The 15371-nt window shown below is 40.2% G+C and overlaps 1 protein-coding gene across 1 annotated transcript in view; it reads left to right on the top strand.

Moving 5' to 3' along the window:
* Nucleotides 1–9743: 9743 nt before the first annotated feature.
* KCNB2 (potassium voltage-gated channel subfamily B member 2) overlaps nt 9744–15371 on the top strand; it is a 383426-nt gene continuing 377798 nt past the window's right edge. Inside the window, exon 1 of the mRNA XM_057737185.1 lies at nt 9744–9841. The gene's annotated coding sequence lies outside the window, so the exon portion shown is untranslated. The remainder of the gene's footprint in view (nt 9842–15371) is intronic.

Raw genomic sequence — 15371 nt, 5'->3', positions numbered from 1 at the left:
GAGAGAAAAAGGCAGGGACATCAGAGTGAGGACATGGTCAGCACTGATTCTAGCTTCCCTAATTTTATGATTTCCATGCAATTTCCTAAGGGATAACCCAACTTGTGGAAGAAAGTATTACATATTTTTAGTTACTTAAACTGTCACTCTAGCTGTGATAGATTGTTCATAAAGTGTGATAGGAAGGAAATTGGGAAAGAATATCAAATAGGAACACCAAAAACTTGGTTAAATCTATACATTTCTTAAGGGAAAAACGCAGTACTTTGTATAGAAATTATTTACTCAATTGTCAAGTAGTTTTCATTCAGACATAATACTTGTTAGAATTTTAATTCTCTAAATTATATTTATGGATAAAGCAATAAGAACTCCAAATGTTTAATAATGTTACTATTTATCATGTGATGTAACTATATATTTTCAATATACGATGAGGCCCCAAGATACATTACATAATATGCCTTATTATTTAAATGGTCAAAGTATCATGTTTCTTAGGTGCTCTTTACATTAGTAAGTATTATCAGGATAAAAGGTTCTAAAGCACTTTTTTTTTTTCTTGAGAGAATAAGAAAAGTAGCTCTTTATCGTGAGCAAGTTACATTCTTTGTCACTTTGTTTTGCTTTGCTTTGTTTTGTTTTCAAGAGAGGTAAGTACTTGATACTTTGAGAAGAACAATATTTTATAATAACTTTTCACATCTGGCCAAGAGAGATGTTTCAAAAATAGAGGTTTTGGTTATCTTTAATCTCACTCTTCTGTTGTATTTATTTTGTGACACTGAAAGTAATCTCAATGTTACCTCCAATCATTCCTCAGACATAGGATTTGTAAATCTCTATTTCCTCATCAGTCACTCTGATAGTACAATTGTAATGTTCCTCTTCCTGTTTTCTTCTTTAATCACTTATGTTAGTCTTTTCCAAACTCCCTCTAATCTGGCCACATTCTTCTGGTAATAAAGTGTACAGATTTGACCGTAATTTTCCAGATCAAATTGTAACAGAGTCATTTAAATGTCAACAGTCACATTTTTCAAATGGGGATCCCAGGAATATTTTATAGTTCTGCAAACCAAACAATAATACTGTCTACGGGCATTCAAACCTTATGCTTCGGGGAATAAACTGGAGAGTTTGTAAAGAGATAAAGTGTTCCTTCCTCAGCATTCACTATTTAACTAATTCAATTTACCCACTAGGCTTTTTTCTTTTTTTAAGCTCTTTATTGGAGTATAATTGCTTTACACTGTTATGCCAGTTTCTGCTGTACAACAAAGTGAATCAGCTGTATTTATACATATATCCCCATATCTCCTCCCTACCTCGACTCCTTCCCACCCTCCCTATCCCAGCCCTCTAAGTATTGCCAGTCATCGAGTCGATTTCCCTGTGCTATGCAGCAGCTTCCCACTAGGTATCTATTTTACATTTGGTAGTGTGTATATGTCAATACTACTCTCTCACTTCATCCCAGCTTCCCCTTTGGCCCCACCCCGTGTCCTCAAGTCCGTTCTCTACATCTGCAACTTTATTCTTGCCCTGTCACTGGGTTCATCACTACCATTTTTTTTTTTTTCAGATTCCATATATATGAGTTAGCATATGGTATTTGTTTTTCTCTTTCTGGCTTACTTCTCAGCTTTTTCTGTGTGTTTTTTGTTTGTTTGTTTGTTTGTTTGTTTTGCATTAGTTTCCAGTTCTACAACTGTGGGTAATTGCCATAGGTGATATAGAAAATTATAAAAGCCAATAACCTGGCACTTTATTGAAATTCTTATGCCTGGGAACTCTCTTGAGCTTGCAGTTCTTTTTTTTTTTTTTACACTCTAAAAATATGCAGTTTATTGTCTGTTAACTGTATCTCAATAAAAGTTCTTAAAAAAAAAAAAGATGAGATAATCCCCCCCCCCCCCACCACTGGTTAGTCCTCAGTAACATTCTTCTTCTTTTTTTTTATTGGAATATAATTGCTTTACACTCTTGTACCAGTTTTTGAGGTACACCAAGGTCAATCATCTGTATTTATACACATATCCCCGTATCCCCTCCTTCCCTCGACTCTCCCCCCCACCCTCCCCGAGCTTGCAGTTCTTAATTGGTAAATTTCATTTTATGTATATGCAGAAATACATTCTCCTCCAAACAACAATTTCATGACATCCTATACAGTGCCCTTCAAATTTGCAAGTGAACTTTGTGCAAAATGCTGAACTTTAAAGATTTATCATTGGAATATAAGTATTAGAAATGTTTTTTGTTTTGTTGTTGTTGTTGTTTTTGGCTGTGCTGTGGCTTGTGGGATCTTAGTTCCCTGAGTAGGAATTGAACCCATGCCCCTTGCAGGGGAAGCATGGAGTCTAACCACTGGACCACCAGGGAATTCCCAGGTGGAATGTTTTAAATTAATGCAGTTAATAGTAGAAAAGATGATGAGGCTTATGCTAGATTTCTTTTGTGTCAACTGTGATCAAATGCAATTGTCACAACTATTACATTTAGGAATTTCAAAGCAGTATAAGAGAATGACACGCTCCTTTTTGTGTGTACTATCAGTAGCTAACCCCACCTGGTACCAGTGATGCACAACCCCAGCTGATATCAGAGGCTAGATTGAGCGGTAAATATGTATAGCAAAAGAGGGAAGAAGAGAAATTCTTTAATTTCTGCAGGTGAGATTTCATCCCCCTGCTCATATTAGCATGAACCACGGAAGGGATGTGGTTTTAACTTTTGGTTGCTGTTCTCAGGAGAGGTTAGTTTTCTATGGAACTCACTTTCTTATGTGGTGGGAAGGAAGTGATGAGACATGGCTGACTTAGAGCTCATGAAGATTTGCTTCTTTAGTGACACTAACATTTCTCAACACAGGGTGACGGGAATGGATCTGTTGCTGGGGCAGTATGGGGACTTCCATGAAAGCAGGAGCAGAATGTCCAATTAGATGGCTTTCACGCTAATTAGGCTCATTTAACAGGCTGAATTTCCATGTTTGAGTCTCCATTCCCATATCTGATTATCTCTATGAGCAATGCAATTAGCGAAATCAAATATTAACTATGACAGATTCTGAAATCTGGTTGGGCCTGGTTTAGCTCTGCATAGAGTACAAGTGATGGTGGGGTTGAGGAAAAAATAGTCTTTTCAAAATTTTCATTTCTGTATTTTAAATTCCAGTCAAAAATCACTTGTTCTTGTGTTCTAAAATACATACCTGTGTTTGCTGAAAGACGTCTTCATTTTCTCAGTTGAAAAGGATTAGACTAATAAACAGAACCAAACACCTAATATGCACACTGACAATATTCAATGTCAAATAATATATATACTATATAAAATAATAATATATTATATGTAGTAAAATATTGAGTCATAATTAGCACATACATTTAATTCTATAAATTGACACTTTATTAGTAGTAATTAAGCACAGGTTGGCCTTATTGAAAAAAATCATTCTTTTATTTCTGTATTTTTAAATCTGTGTGCCTTCTGATACGTGTTTATCAGTTTTGACTAGTTACACACATCTCGTCATCTTTAATACTAAATACTTTTCAATAATTACTGTGTTAGATTCTTGATATAACTTTCCTGAATATACAGTGCTAGTATGCTTCAAAAAAGCTTTGATTTTATATTTATTACCACAATATATTTTATTTAGAGCAAAACATTAAAGCGCAACTTTAATTCATAGTGAGAAATAATTGTCAGGCTATGGATCCTAGTAATGATGAGGTTTTCCACTGGACACTGCAAGGTTTTGAAGGTGCAAGAGTGCTGACAACAGGAAAGACCAAGAAACATGGCAGCATCACTTTTTCATCCTTCTGAGAATTAGCGGCCCTTTGTGGGGGATGTCTCTGTTGAATGTACTGTCAGCTCAGACTCCATTCTCAGAAGGGAACAAAGGCACTGTTAGAGTATCTGCCACAATTTAAACCCAAGTGCTTTGTTAGAGTCCTAGGTCCACTTGGAAATTTCTCCGAAAAGACTATGGGTAACTAATGAAATTTTGCTTGCCGTGGCTGTGATCTTGGCTTCTGAGAGACAACATCCTTGCATAGCCAGGAGGGACACGTTGTATCATTATATCCACTTTTTGCTTATAATAATGTAAAGTCTGGGGCTGAGAATAATGTCCTTGTATTTACAAGGAGGGCTCTTTCACTTGTAATTGACTGTATTTCCTCTACGGTTGGAGATTACCCGCTTGCTACTTATCCAAAGCCCAGATTATTCTAAGAGCCCCAGAAGCCTTCTGATCCACTGTGCTGGTGGGAGGTTCACAATGTGGAGCTGTTTGTCCTGCCACGTGGAACGTGATCCACACAGATCTCTCCCTACGGAAGCCTGAAAGCCTTCATCCTAGTCCATGGCAACATGCCTCATCCCAAATGTGCCCAACCTTAACACATCAAATCTCAGACAAATGTCATGGAGACAACCAGTGAGCAGTGTGGCTGGGTCAGCATCGATCTACCTGTTGGAAAAAAAAAATGCGTGTCCTACCTCCATTCCCTTTAAGGACCAGCAACAAATTTTTTCCTTTTCTTTTCTCTCCCTTTTTTTTTTCCTTTTCGTAGATTGTCTTGGGCGACTCCTACATTTATCTTAGCCAGATTTCCATCCTAAAAATTAAAAATAATATCTTATACACTATTTCCCACATGAACTTAAGGCAACCTGTGAAACAGGAAGAAAGATGTTATCAGTGTGGGGTGAGATAGCCTATAATTTTAAGGTCACATTATCTTAGGTCAAATTCCAATTCTGACAGCGTGATCTTGGGCAAGTAATTTAAATTTTCTCTGGTTCAGTTACTTTCTTTATTAACTGGAAAAATAATGATAGTATCTACCTCAAGGAGCCATTATAAGGATTAAAATAGCCAATACTTGTAAAGAATTTAGCTCAGTGCCTGATATGTTGTAATGTTTTGGTAAAATTTACCTGTTATTACACAGCACAAATATATAACAGAGATGGGACTCAGATCTGACCAGGAATCCAATCCTTGTTCTACCACGTCCTGGAAAAAACATGATTTCATATTTCTATGTAGCATATTCTTGGAATTTCCAGTTAACTGGCCCCAGAAGTTCTTTACCCTCAACTTCATAGATTCCTAAGAACTAGATTGCTTGGATACTAATGACGTCAGGAAGCAGTTCCAAGGATGAATTCAAACACTGTACTTATATTCCCGCTACTACATAGCAAAAAAATGTGTTTAAGCATCTGACATTTTCCAAAAAGTTCACGCTCACTAGAAGAACTGTTAAAAAAAAATACAAGTACAGTCATTCTGGAGCTTATCTCTTACTTTACATCTTCAAAGGACAACTAAAACTGTCTCAACTAAATTCAAAAGAATCAGTGAGATAGTACTTATCTCCTCAATGAAGAACACACAAGGGGCTCATTTATTTTTTCAAGCTTTCATTGCAACGCACAAGTGTAGGATTTCAGTGGTTGCTAGGATTCTGTGAGTTGCTCTAAACCGCCCAACTCGCCTACATTTTTATTTACAAGGGAAAAAGAAGGCACTTTGGGTGTAAGAATGTAGTAAATTCAGACCACCCTTCAGTGCCTGCTTCCTTGTATGATGGTAAACACCAAAGTAGTATTTTTCCCATTTAAAAAAAAGTGTAGTCCTGATCTATGCATATATTTGACTATGCTGATGTTTAAAGAAGATAAATATTCACGCATCTTTTGATATAACCAGGTTATACCAAATCAAACAAAACCTGCCTCTCAGCTTTTAAAGATAACTCCTTTAGCTTAATGTATATCCTTCCAGAATACACACACACACATTTACATTTATGTTTGTGTAGTTTTTCCTTTAATGGGGTTACATCATTCTTAAAGACTCTTCTTTAAACTCGACTTTGTTTTTGTTTGATTTTACTCATGTATTAAACTTCTTTCCATTTAACTTTTTTAATAAATTTAAATCAAATTCTAATTATTTAGCCTCCAAAAAACTTGTAAATTCTTACCCTTCTGCTTTTAACATTTTAAAATACGTTCATTCTCTAGCCTTTATTGTTTACTCTTATATATACAGGTTCTTTCTGTAAGTGAACTTGCCAATGAAAATTCCAACTCAATAGGTTAAAGTGTACTCAGTAATGGTGTTCCTCAGATTACAGTAAATGTTTTTCAAATGCTTTATTCAACAAAAAATAACAAAAACCTATTTTGCTTGATATTGTGTGTATATAAATAAATATTCCAATACATCAGCATTGTGATGCATGAGGAAATACAGTCTTCATCTAAACTGATCTAATGATACACATAAGAGTATTTCAGGTTAAACTTACACTAAAGTGATTTTTTTTTTTTACCAAGCATTATGAGGAAAGCATTTTGACATTTTAAACAGATATTTTCCCCTTTATTTTTAACATAATTTCATCAAATCTCATGATAAATTTGAGAAATTGAAATACAAGCAACAGGAACATTTCCATAAATACCAATAAAGGTAAAAAGGAAAAAAAAAGATGGCTTAAGGAACAATATGAAAACATGTCTGACTCTTCAGCTAGATCGTTTTAATCCTTTCTTTGGAGAATAACTAAAAAAATACAAAATGATACACGCTAAGGCAGTGAAACCACATGGTGATAATCAACACAGGAGTTTTTGCAGCCATCCAGCACTCAAGCTGTGCATACGGAGAACTCAGCTATTTTGGAAAAAAAATGTGTATACTAAGGGTTGTTCTCTATAACCCATTTGAGCTATGAGTAATTTAGTAAGTGGAATTAGATTTTATTTCCAAAGATTGTTTTCCCATATCATTGCATGCTTACAGACAAGACTCAAGCATGATGGGTCATTACTCCTAGCACCCTACTTTCTGTTAATGGAGATAACAGCAGCATGTTTTACCGTAGAGTTAATTTGCTCTCTTACTCAATGACCACTTAGTAGGAAAATGATTCCGATCTCTGAACTCTAACGGATATTTACGATTAAAAAATGTTTTTAAACAAACACTTGGCAAATTCTTATCGAAGGTGATAAGCGATACTGATATAGGGCTAGTAAAGTAAGGGGATTTTCACCACCCATAAAATTGATGAAAGTTCATACGACTTATATTTAGACACACCTCCCAAATGAATCTTAAGCAGTCTTTCTAGACAAAATACTTTGTAAATTCCATTCACTTAACAAATATCGAGTTCCTGAGAAAAGTTGCAAAGTAAATGTTTGTTGGATGAATAGGTATTTCTTATATATGTAGCTTTGGGTTATATGTAAACAAAGTTATAGGGAATCTACCCTGGAGAAACATTTAAAATGGCAAAACTTGTACATGGGAAGCACATATATTCTGTAGGAAGCCGAAGGTGATATGTCTTTAAAAATATAGCTCTGACCACGCGCTACTGACGTCAAAAGGGAGGGGTCGCAGGGGAAGCAGAGTTTGCCTGAAGGATTTGGACCCAAACTGGGAGAGGAGTATCCCAGGAGAGACTCCAGCGAAGTGCAATGGCACAGAAGTGTGCAAAAACTGTTTGGTAGAGAATGGGGAAGCCAGGGAAATGTGCTCAGGGAAATGATAATGTCAGGGTTGTGGTTGGGGAAGAATAATCTGCAGGAAGTGTCTATTCGAGGCTGGAAAGACGGGCGGCACAGGAATGGACATCCTGCAGGTCCCTGGAAACGTGGACCTGAAGCTTGGGAACAGGTCAGGATTGAGGATAAAGGTCTGAGGACCTGGGAGTCCTCTTCCTTTTCCTAGTGTTCGTACTTGAGAAGCCCGGAGAACAGCAGAGGACCAGGACAGGTCCTGGGCAGAGGACGATGGCGTCGGAAGGGCCAACTTCTATACTAAACATCTCGCCCAACATCTGGCACCTCGAAAAAAACCACCCAGCACAAGGTAAGGCCCGTGGAGATGTGGGAAGTCAAAGTGTAGAGAATCCTAGATGAGGGCGCATCCCAGTGTACGTCAGGGCTAAAAGAGAATCAAGGATTAAGTGAGCTATGTTTAAACCTGAGTGTATTGGACCTTCTTCAATAGCCATCTTTCTTGGCCTAAAGAAACTCAGAAGGGAGTCCCAACTCTAAATACACTGTCACGGCCTGCATTCTTTTAAAAAGGGTGTTTCAAGCTATTTTGTTTCCTGAAAGCCTCTGTAACTGCAGGCTGTCTCTATCTCGTGCCTGTTGAGGACCTCCTGGGTCGGGAACCCAGAGAGCCCAGTGATGTTGTCATTCAAGTTCATCTGTCTTTACCTCGACATGAAGGTAGGGAAAGTTCTGGGTGTCCATCCGGCGGCCTCTACAAGAAGGAACTTGGCACAGTTCTCCAGATGGCAGGGAGGGCGGGCAAAAGAAAGCAAGCCGGAGTAAGAAGAGCGCCCCCGTGGGAAGCTAGAGTTGCGGCTGCCACCGACCAGGCTTTTCCCTCAAACCCAGGAGAGCGGGGTTATGGGGCTGGCGACGGCCCCCAAGCGGAGCTGGAGGTGCCCGGAGGAAAATCAGATCCTCTCTGGGCTCCTAGTTATTCCCGGGCTCCTCCCCAGGAGGGTCACTCCGGGCCCCGTCAGTCAGAAGCGGGCTCTGCTCGCCCCAGCTCCCCGGGTCGAGTAGCGGGCCAGGGTTAGGGGCTTGTGAGGCGGGCGCGGGGAGAGCCTAGCAGCCGAGAACAGAAGGGCCCAGGGAATCCCGCGAAGCCGCCTGAGCGCATCCCGGCGGGGCGCCCCGGGCTTTCCCCGCCGCCCTGAGCGCGGCGCCCGCGGGGCCGCGGACCCTCCGGCTCCGCAGAGCGGCAGCCGCGGAGGGGAGCAGGTGGGTGTGGAGCCGGGCCGGGGCCGCGGGGAGCAGCGGGCGCGCACGAGGAGTGGGAGGCGCCCGCCAAGGTGTGGGCGGCGCCCTCCCGCCCGCGCCCCGGCCGCGCCCTGGCCACCGGGGCGCTGTCCCAGCTCGAGCGCACAGCCTCCGCGCCGCCAGGCCGAGCGCGGGCGTCCCCGTAGGTGCCGGGCTGGCCGCGCGGCCCCGCCACCCCGGCCCGCTGCCCCTCTCTAGAGCCGCGAGCGCCCAGGAAGAGGAGGAGGAAGAGGTGGAGGAGGAGGAGGAGGAGGCGGAGGCGGCGGCCGCTCCAGCCCGCGGGTGCGCGGAGCGCGGGAGGAGGCGGAGCGCGAGGCGGGGTGGCCGCGGGCGGGTGTGCGCGCCCGAGCCGGCGCCCCCGAGCGCCCCGCCTCGCCTCCTGCGCCCAGCCTCTCCGCGACTCCGCCACAGACACACACCCACCAAGCACCCACCGCCCTCCGCCCCCGCCGGCCGCCGCCGCCGCCGCGCCGCGGGTAGCCCAAGCGAGCGGCAACTCCCCGGCAGGCGCGGCTCGCCTTCCCGGCTCCTTCCGCGCGGCGAGCTCAGCCCCGCTCGATTTTTCCTTTTCTATCCCAGCCCTCTCTTGTCTGGGCGGCGGCGGCGGCGGCGGCGGCGGCGGCGGCAGGGGGATGGGGGCCCGCGAGGGGAAGGGGGTGAAGATTGATGAAGATTATTGTTCTTTTTAAGGATGCCTTAGCTTCCTCCCGCCGCCTCTCCTTTGAGCCTTCCTACTAGAGACCGTGAACCAGAGTCAGGGATGTAAAGAGAGGGGTGAGAAAAAATAAAAACGCCAGGCGCTCCGGCCAGCCCGGGAGACCCTCCTCTCCGTGGAGGGGAGGGGGATTTCCAGCGACAGATCATTGGCGAAGGGGACCGTCGCGGGGAGAGGAGCCCCGGAGGGAGCGGGGAATCCCACAGCCCTTTGTGGTGCCCGAGCCTGTGCCGCCTGCCGAGCGGGGTCGGTGGGAGCTAGGTAAGTGGCGGGGGCATCGCTGCTCCCCGAAGGGGGTCTTCCTTTAAGAATGAATCATCGCGGGCAGCCTAGCCAGACCAGAGTTGCTAAAGGAATTGGAAACTGCCATATGGCACCGAGTGGACTTACACACAAAAGCTGACTTAGCCCTGAGAGGGTTATTAATGCAGGGCTCCGTCCCCGTGGGGAAGGCGCTCAAGTGTTGGCCCCTGAAAAGCTTCTGAGCAGCCTGCCTGGGAAGGGATGGGAGATGTTATTTCTAGGAGATGAGCTCTTGTTGCCTTCTGCTCATTTGTTGGGAAATGCCACACTCACATGCACACACTTGTGGGACCGGATTCGGGGAGTGTGATGTCTCCGATGTAAGAACAGTCCTCAGAACACAGAGACGTGCCTGCATTCTGTTCTCCGAGCGGCGCACGGTCTCTGTTCTGTAGCACACGGTTCCTGAGAGAGAGAGAGAGAACGAGTCTCTAAGGAAAGAGCTTCATGGCTGTTTCCAACACACTCTGCTAGGGGACTTGGGAATACAACTGCCCTGAATGGTACCCAACGACACCGACCATTTGCATCGTCGTTTGCTTCCAGTGCTTAATGACCGTTTTCAAAATAGCATGCTGCCATCCATTTTTTGGAATTATGAGCATTTTTGTGTATTCATTCATAAAAATTATCAGTGTGCAATATGCACAGACATGCCATGTATATTATGACCGCACCAGTGTTGTAATGATAGGTTACACTGAAAAATTTAGGTTGCACAGATATACATTGGGTTCATTTCATGCAGGTTCAGCATTCCTTCTAATCAAGGTATGCAATAATGTCAATATTTTAAATAGCATTTCACATTTCTGTTTTTGCATTGATGGGTTTTGGAATTTTGTTGGGAATCTGATTTTTTTTTAAGCTCAGCTCAAAGAAAAAGCCAGGGTTTGTTATTGTTTTTAAATGTGTAGTATTGTGTGGGACAGAGGTCTCTTGGTTTATTTACCAAAGAAATCAGTGGAGATAATTACATTTCATAGAACAAGAGAAAGATAAATTCCAGTCAAAAATCTAAAGTCTAAGTTCCCGGTACTGAATAACTTACAGGAAGGATTTTGAAAAAGAGGGTAACATTAAACAAATTATGTAGGTGTAAAATAAAGTTTTACTTTATTTCACTCTTTGGGTGTGTGTGTGTGTATAAATGTAAAGTTGTACAAAGCTTACTTGTCATAGGTGAATAAGCTGTACGAACATCTGGACTAGAGTTCTTCGTTCTTAAATTAATCAGAACTTAGTTCAGTAATGTGGCACACTGTGCATGTGTCTGTGCGTTTAATTGCTTCTAGAGGTGGCGTTTTTAATGGAAGGCATAAATATGTGATTACTCGTGTGGCTACAATTCTGAGAATTTGAAGGACCCAATGTATAAACACCTTTTCCCCCACTGAATGGAAGTAACCTCATCACCTAAAGAGTTAACATGCCATATTCCACCAAGTAAATACCCTATTCCCCTTCCTCATGCTGTCAAGTTCAGACCGTTTGTTTATCACAGATAGAATTGTGTCTAATGCACTCCTTTTCCTTTTCTGGCACAACTCAGACTCTTGGAGAAAGGAGTGAATCACTTGGCAGTTGTCTTTCCGTTCTTCCTCCTTTTAACCTTCACCTGGCCCTCTCGGTGTTACTGTTCCCTAATCTCCCTTGTACACAAATATACCGCTTACAGAAATGAACCCCTTGCCTGCCACTTTGCGAATTCTAGTGTCTTCTCTTTTTTTTGCTCCTGTGTTTTTCTAAATAGAATCAATCTGTGCACCTATTGAAACTATTTCCAGTCTCACTTGTCTCCAAATCCCACAGTTCAGTTTTCCAGGCATACATGTTTGCTGAATATTCAGATGGGATTAGTGAAAATTATTACTTTAGCCAGTCTTTTCTGTTTGACTTTTTAAAGTTTCCTTGTTGACGCCTTGGAGCAACTGTGAACATGAACTTGCCCTTCTAATTTCCAGTATGGTAACAAAAGTGAGACTGCTAGCAAAACAAAATGACAGAATAGGCTTTCAGTTACATTCTTGGCGACTTTAAAAGCATATCTGTTCAGGTTTCTTGCATACGTGCCTGTGTATCTGTGGAAAATATTCTTTAAGCATTGAAAAAAAAATTTTTCTTGAATTTATATCCGGCATTTTGAAATGGTGTTCAAAGAGAGACTGATGTATGTGTGTATATATGTGTGTGTGCGCGTGTGTGTGTGTGTGTTATGAAAGTAAACCAAATTACTGGTAAAAATTTGGAAACCTACAAGATAATTTCATTCTGATTTAATGCATTTTTTTCTTGGTAGATTATAAGGAAGTAATTAGTTCCTTGAAACTTGCTGTCCCTTAGAGAGACTAATTCCTAAGGAGCATCATTAAAGTTGATAGGACATCTCATGAACATTGTAAGGTAAATCTATAAGGTTAAGACTTTCCATTTACTTCGGAATGTAATATTACTTGAGGTTTGCTTATATTTGTCAAGTGGATTTTACAGAAAACTCTGATGCCTGTTATTTTCATAAGGGCTTCAGAGGAGTGGAGAATGCACATGCGTTATATGTGATACTTTTTAAGTTCAGTGTACTTTTTAAGTTCGGAGTTTATGGCCTTATTACTCCCAAAGTGATAAGATAAACTTTATAAAGCAGCACAGCCTTAAAATTTTTAGTTGTATACAAGTATCTTCGTACTCTGGATCTATAGCCCATTCTTATTCATTGCTTATTTCCTCCTTGAGCTTCTGAAATATATATTCCCACCAGCTCTTCACTGAAATTCCAGGTTGTTTGGCAGAAGGTCCAGTGTGTAACACTTGGGATTCCTTGGCCTGTGTAAGCCAAATCCCACTGTTTTATCTTTAAGGGAAAAGCGCCTGTTCCTGTAGGTCGAATTGTACCTATCTATGCCATCTGATTTAATGCCATGCTTCCACTTACTAACTCATTCATTAATTCATTTACTACTCATGTATAAGGAGAAGAGTGCTTGATTAGAATGCATCACATGCAAAAGAGATAGAAGACATAGTCCCTGCCCCTCAAAGATTTTTTACAGTATAGAGAGTAAAACTTGAATCACTCTTCAAGAAGCATGTGTATGGTTCAAAATCAGGGTTTTCTTGCATACATATGTGCATTTCACAATTTCATACTTAATAATTAATTAAGGCAGATTCAGGAAGAGGCTCGTGAAAATTTGTCACAGTCTAGGCATTGAGGAATTATTAGAAGCCAATAATAATAATAATAACTTTTTAAAAAATGTTAAAAAATTAAATTAAATTAAATCATTATTATTATAAATAACATTTATTTTATTTATGTCAAAATAAATTTATTTTCATTGTTATTATTGTAACACATAGTAGAGCCAGCCTCTTTTTAAGTGTTTTACTTAAATACTAAATATTTTAATTCTCACAACCACCCTATGAGGCAGCTATCACTGATAAAGAGCTATCAATACTCTTTATTATATAGACATAAAAGATAAATTACAGAGACTTTTCTTGTCTAAAGTCACATAGGAAGTAAATGTACAGTCAAGCTTGAACCTAGGCATTCTGGCTTCACTTAACCACTATGATCTTAAATGTTAAGAAGTGTGATCGCCAGCAGAATGAGAAAGATGTTTGCAGTTCCTAGATTTATTTGGAGCTATATCCTCCCATTAAAGGATACCATAGTCATTTTGACAGGGAATGCTTGGAAAAGACCCAAAGTAGGGACTTCATTTTAAATAGGAGAAAAGCCCAGAACTTTCATTATGAATTTGAAATAAGAAGGTAGTTTAGAGGCTGATTTTTAAAAGATGGGTGGAATTTTATCAGAATGCTAAAATATTAGGAAGTACGGCCCTTGCAGTGACCACAGAGACTAACACTGGAAGAGGCGCATAATCTGACTGTCTGGTCAGTTTCTACTGGTAGTTTATTTTATTTTCAGTTTCAGTTTTTTTGTTGTTGTTGTTAAATGTAAATTATCTTGAATAAAGTATAGTGTTATAAATATTTTAAATTTATTTTTTAATATTATATATTCATATATTGAAAGGAAATTATTAGTTTTGCAATATAGTTTTCTTTTACCCATGTCCCCACTTTTTCTTCTGTAAAATGTACCCCCAAATATATTGATGGCTATTGGAATACAGTCACTTAACAGGTTTTCTTTCTAGTATACTGTCTAGAGTGCATTTATTTTATTAAGTGATAACTGTAATAAAAACATGAAAGCATAAATCAAATCATAAGTTGAGATTTTCATCAAGAAAAGTTTTTATAATATTTAAAGTTCTTTCTAAATATCCACTGCTTCTGTTTATGTGAAAAATACTGTCTGGATTAAATTTGGAAGATAAAATGGCCAAGTATTGCCCGTAGAATGCCATACAATCCAGTATTTAGATACATCCTCATGATTGATTGGCATTTTAATTTTTCTCACAGATATTAGGTCTCATAGTCCCAGTCACATTGTACAGAAACTCTCAACCTGCAATTGGCTTGGAGCATAAACATTGATTTTAAAAGTTTGTTTGAAACTCGTAATACATTTATAGAAACAGTACTTTAGATGGTGCTTCGGTCTCCAGACCAATCCACAGATACCCTTTTAATCAATAATATACCTGAAGTACAGTACTGTTAGTACTGAAAACACAGCCATTATGTATAGCGATATTCCTGGGGAATAATTTGATTTAAATATTATTTATTGATTGCTGCTTCTATGCGGGGTTCTTTTAGGATACAGAGGTGAACGCAGTACTGCCTGGCCCCACAGGGAGGAGAGAAAATTGAGAGAGTTTGTACGTAACTGACTAAGACATTAGACAGGATGAAGAAAGCCTTATGATACTGGTATAGGCAAAATGTTGAATAATTGATTCAGAATTCTATGGAGAGAGCCAGGGACTGCATACCTCTCAGGATTCTCATTTGTTATTTCATCCTTAAGGCATCTACTGAGCTTCTTCTCTATGTCAATCCCTAAGCTAGGTGTTGGGGACATAAATGTGAATAAGACATCATACACTCACAGCCTACACATGTAGACACATAAATCATAACAGAATGTCATAAAAGCTGTTGGTAGAGCAGGATGGCAGTTCGGCTGAGTAGTTGCCTAACAAAAGCATCCCAAGAGTAATAAACTATGATTTCTTTGAATTCCTAGATGTATGTATCCATGATTCCCTACTCAGTCAGACCCGATGCCCCCTTTTTATAAAGCAGTGTTTTGTAATGTCCCTTTTACTTTCCTGAAATAATATTACAGATAGTGTAACCTATATACACATGTAATGTTTTAAAAATCAATATAAATTCTCTGTCATAGAAAGACGAAATAAAAGGAAAGCAGCTTATGAAAATTGCAAGTATATCGATATGTGTATGCTCAGGTATACTACACTGAAAGTGTCATAAAGCTACTTAAAATGCATAAATTTGGATTTAAGAGAAAATATTCAACTGAATATTGATGACACTT

This window comes from Hippopotamus amphibius, chromosome 5 (assembly GCF_030028045.1).
Source record: "Hippopotamus amphibius kiboko isolate mHipAmp2 chromosome 5, mHipAmp2.hap2, whole genome shotgun sequence".
In the NCBI taxonomy this organism is placed as follows: Eukaryota; Metazoa; Chordata; class Mammalia; order Artiodactyla; family Hippopotamidae; genus Hippopotamus; species Hippopotamus amphibius.
Note: the sequence above shows the minus strand (reverse complement) of the source record. Positions and strands in the feature narration are given on the sequence as shown.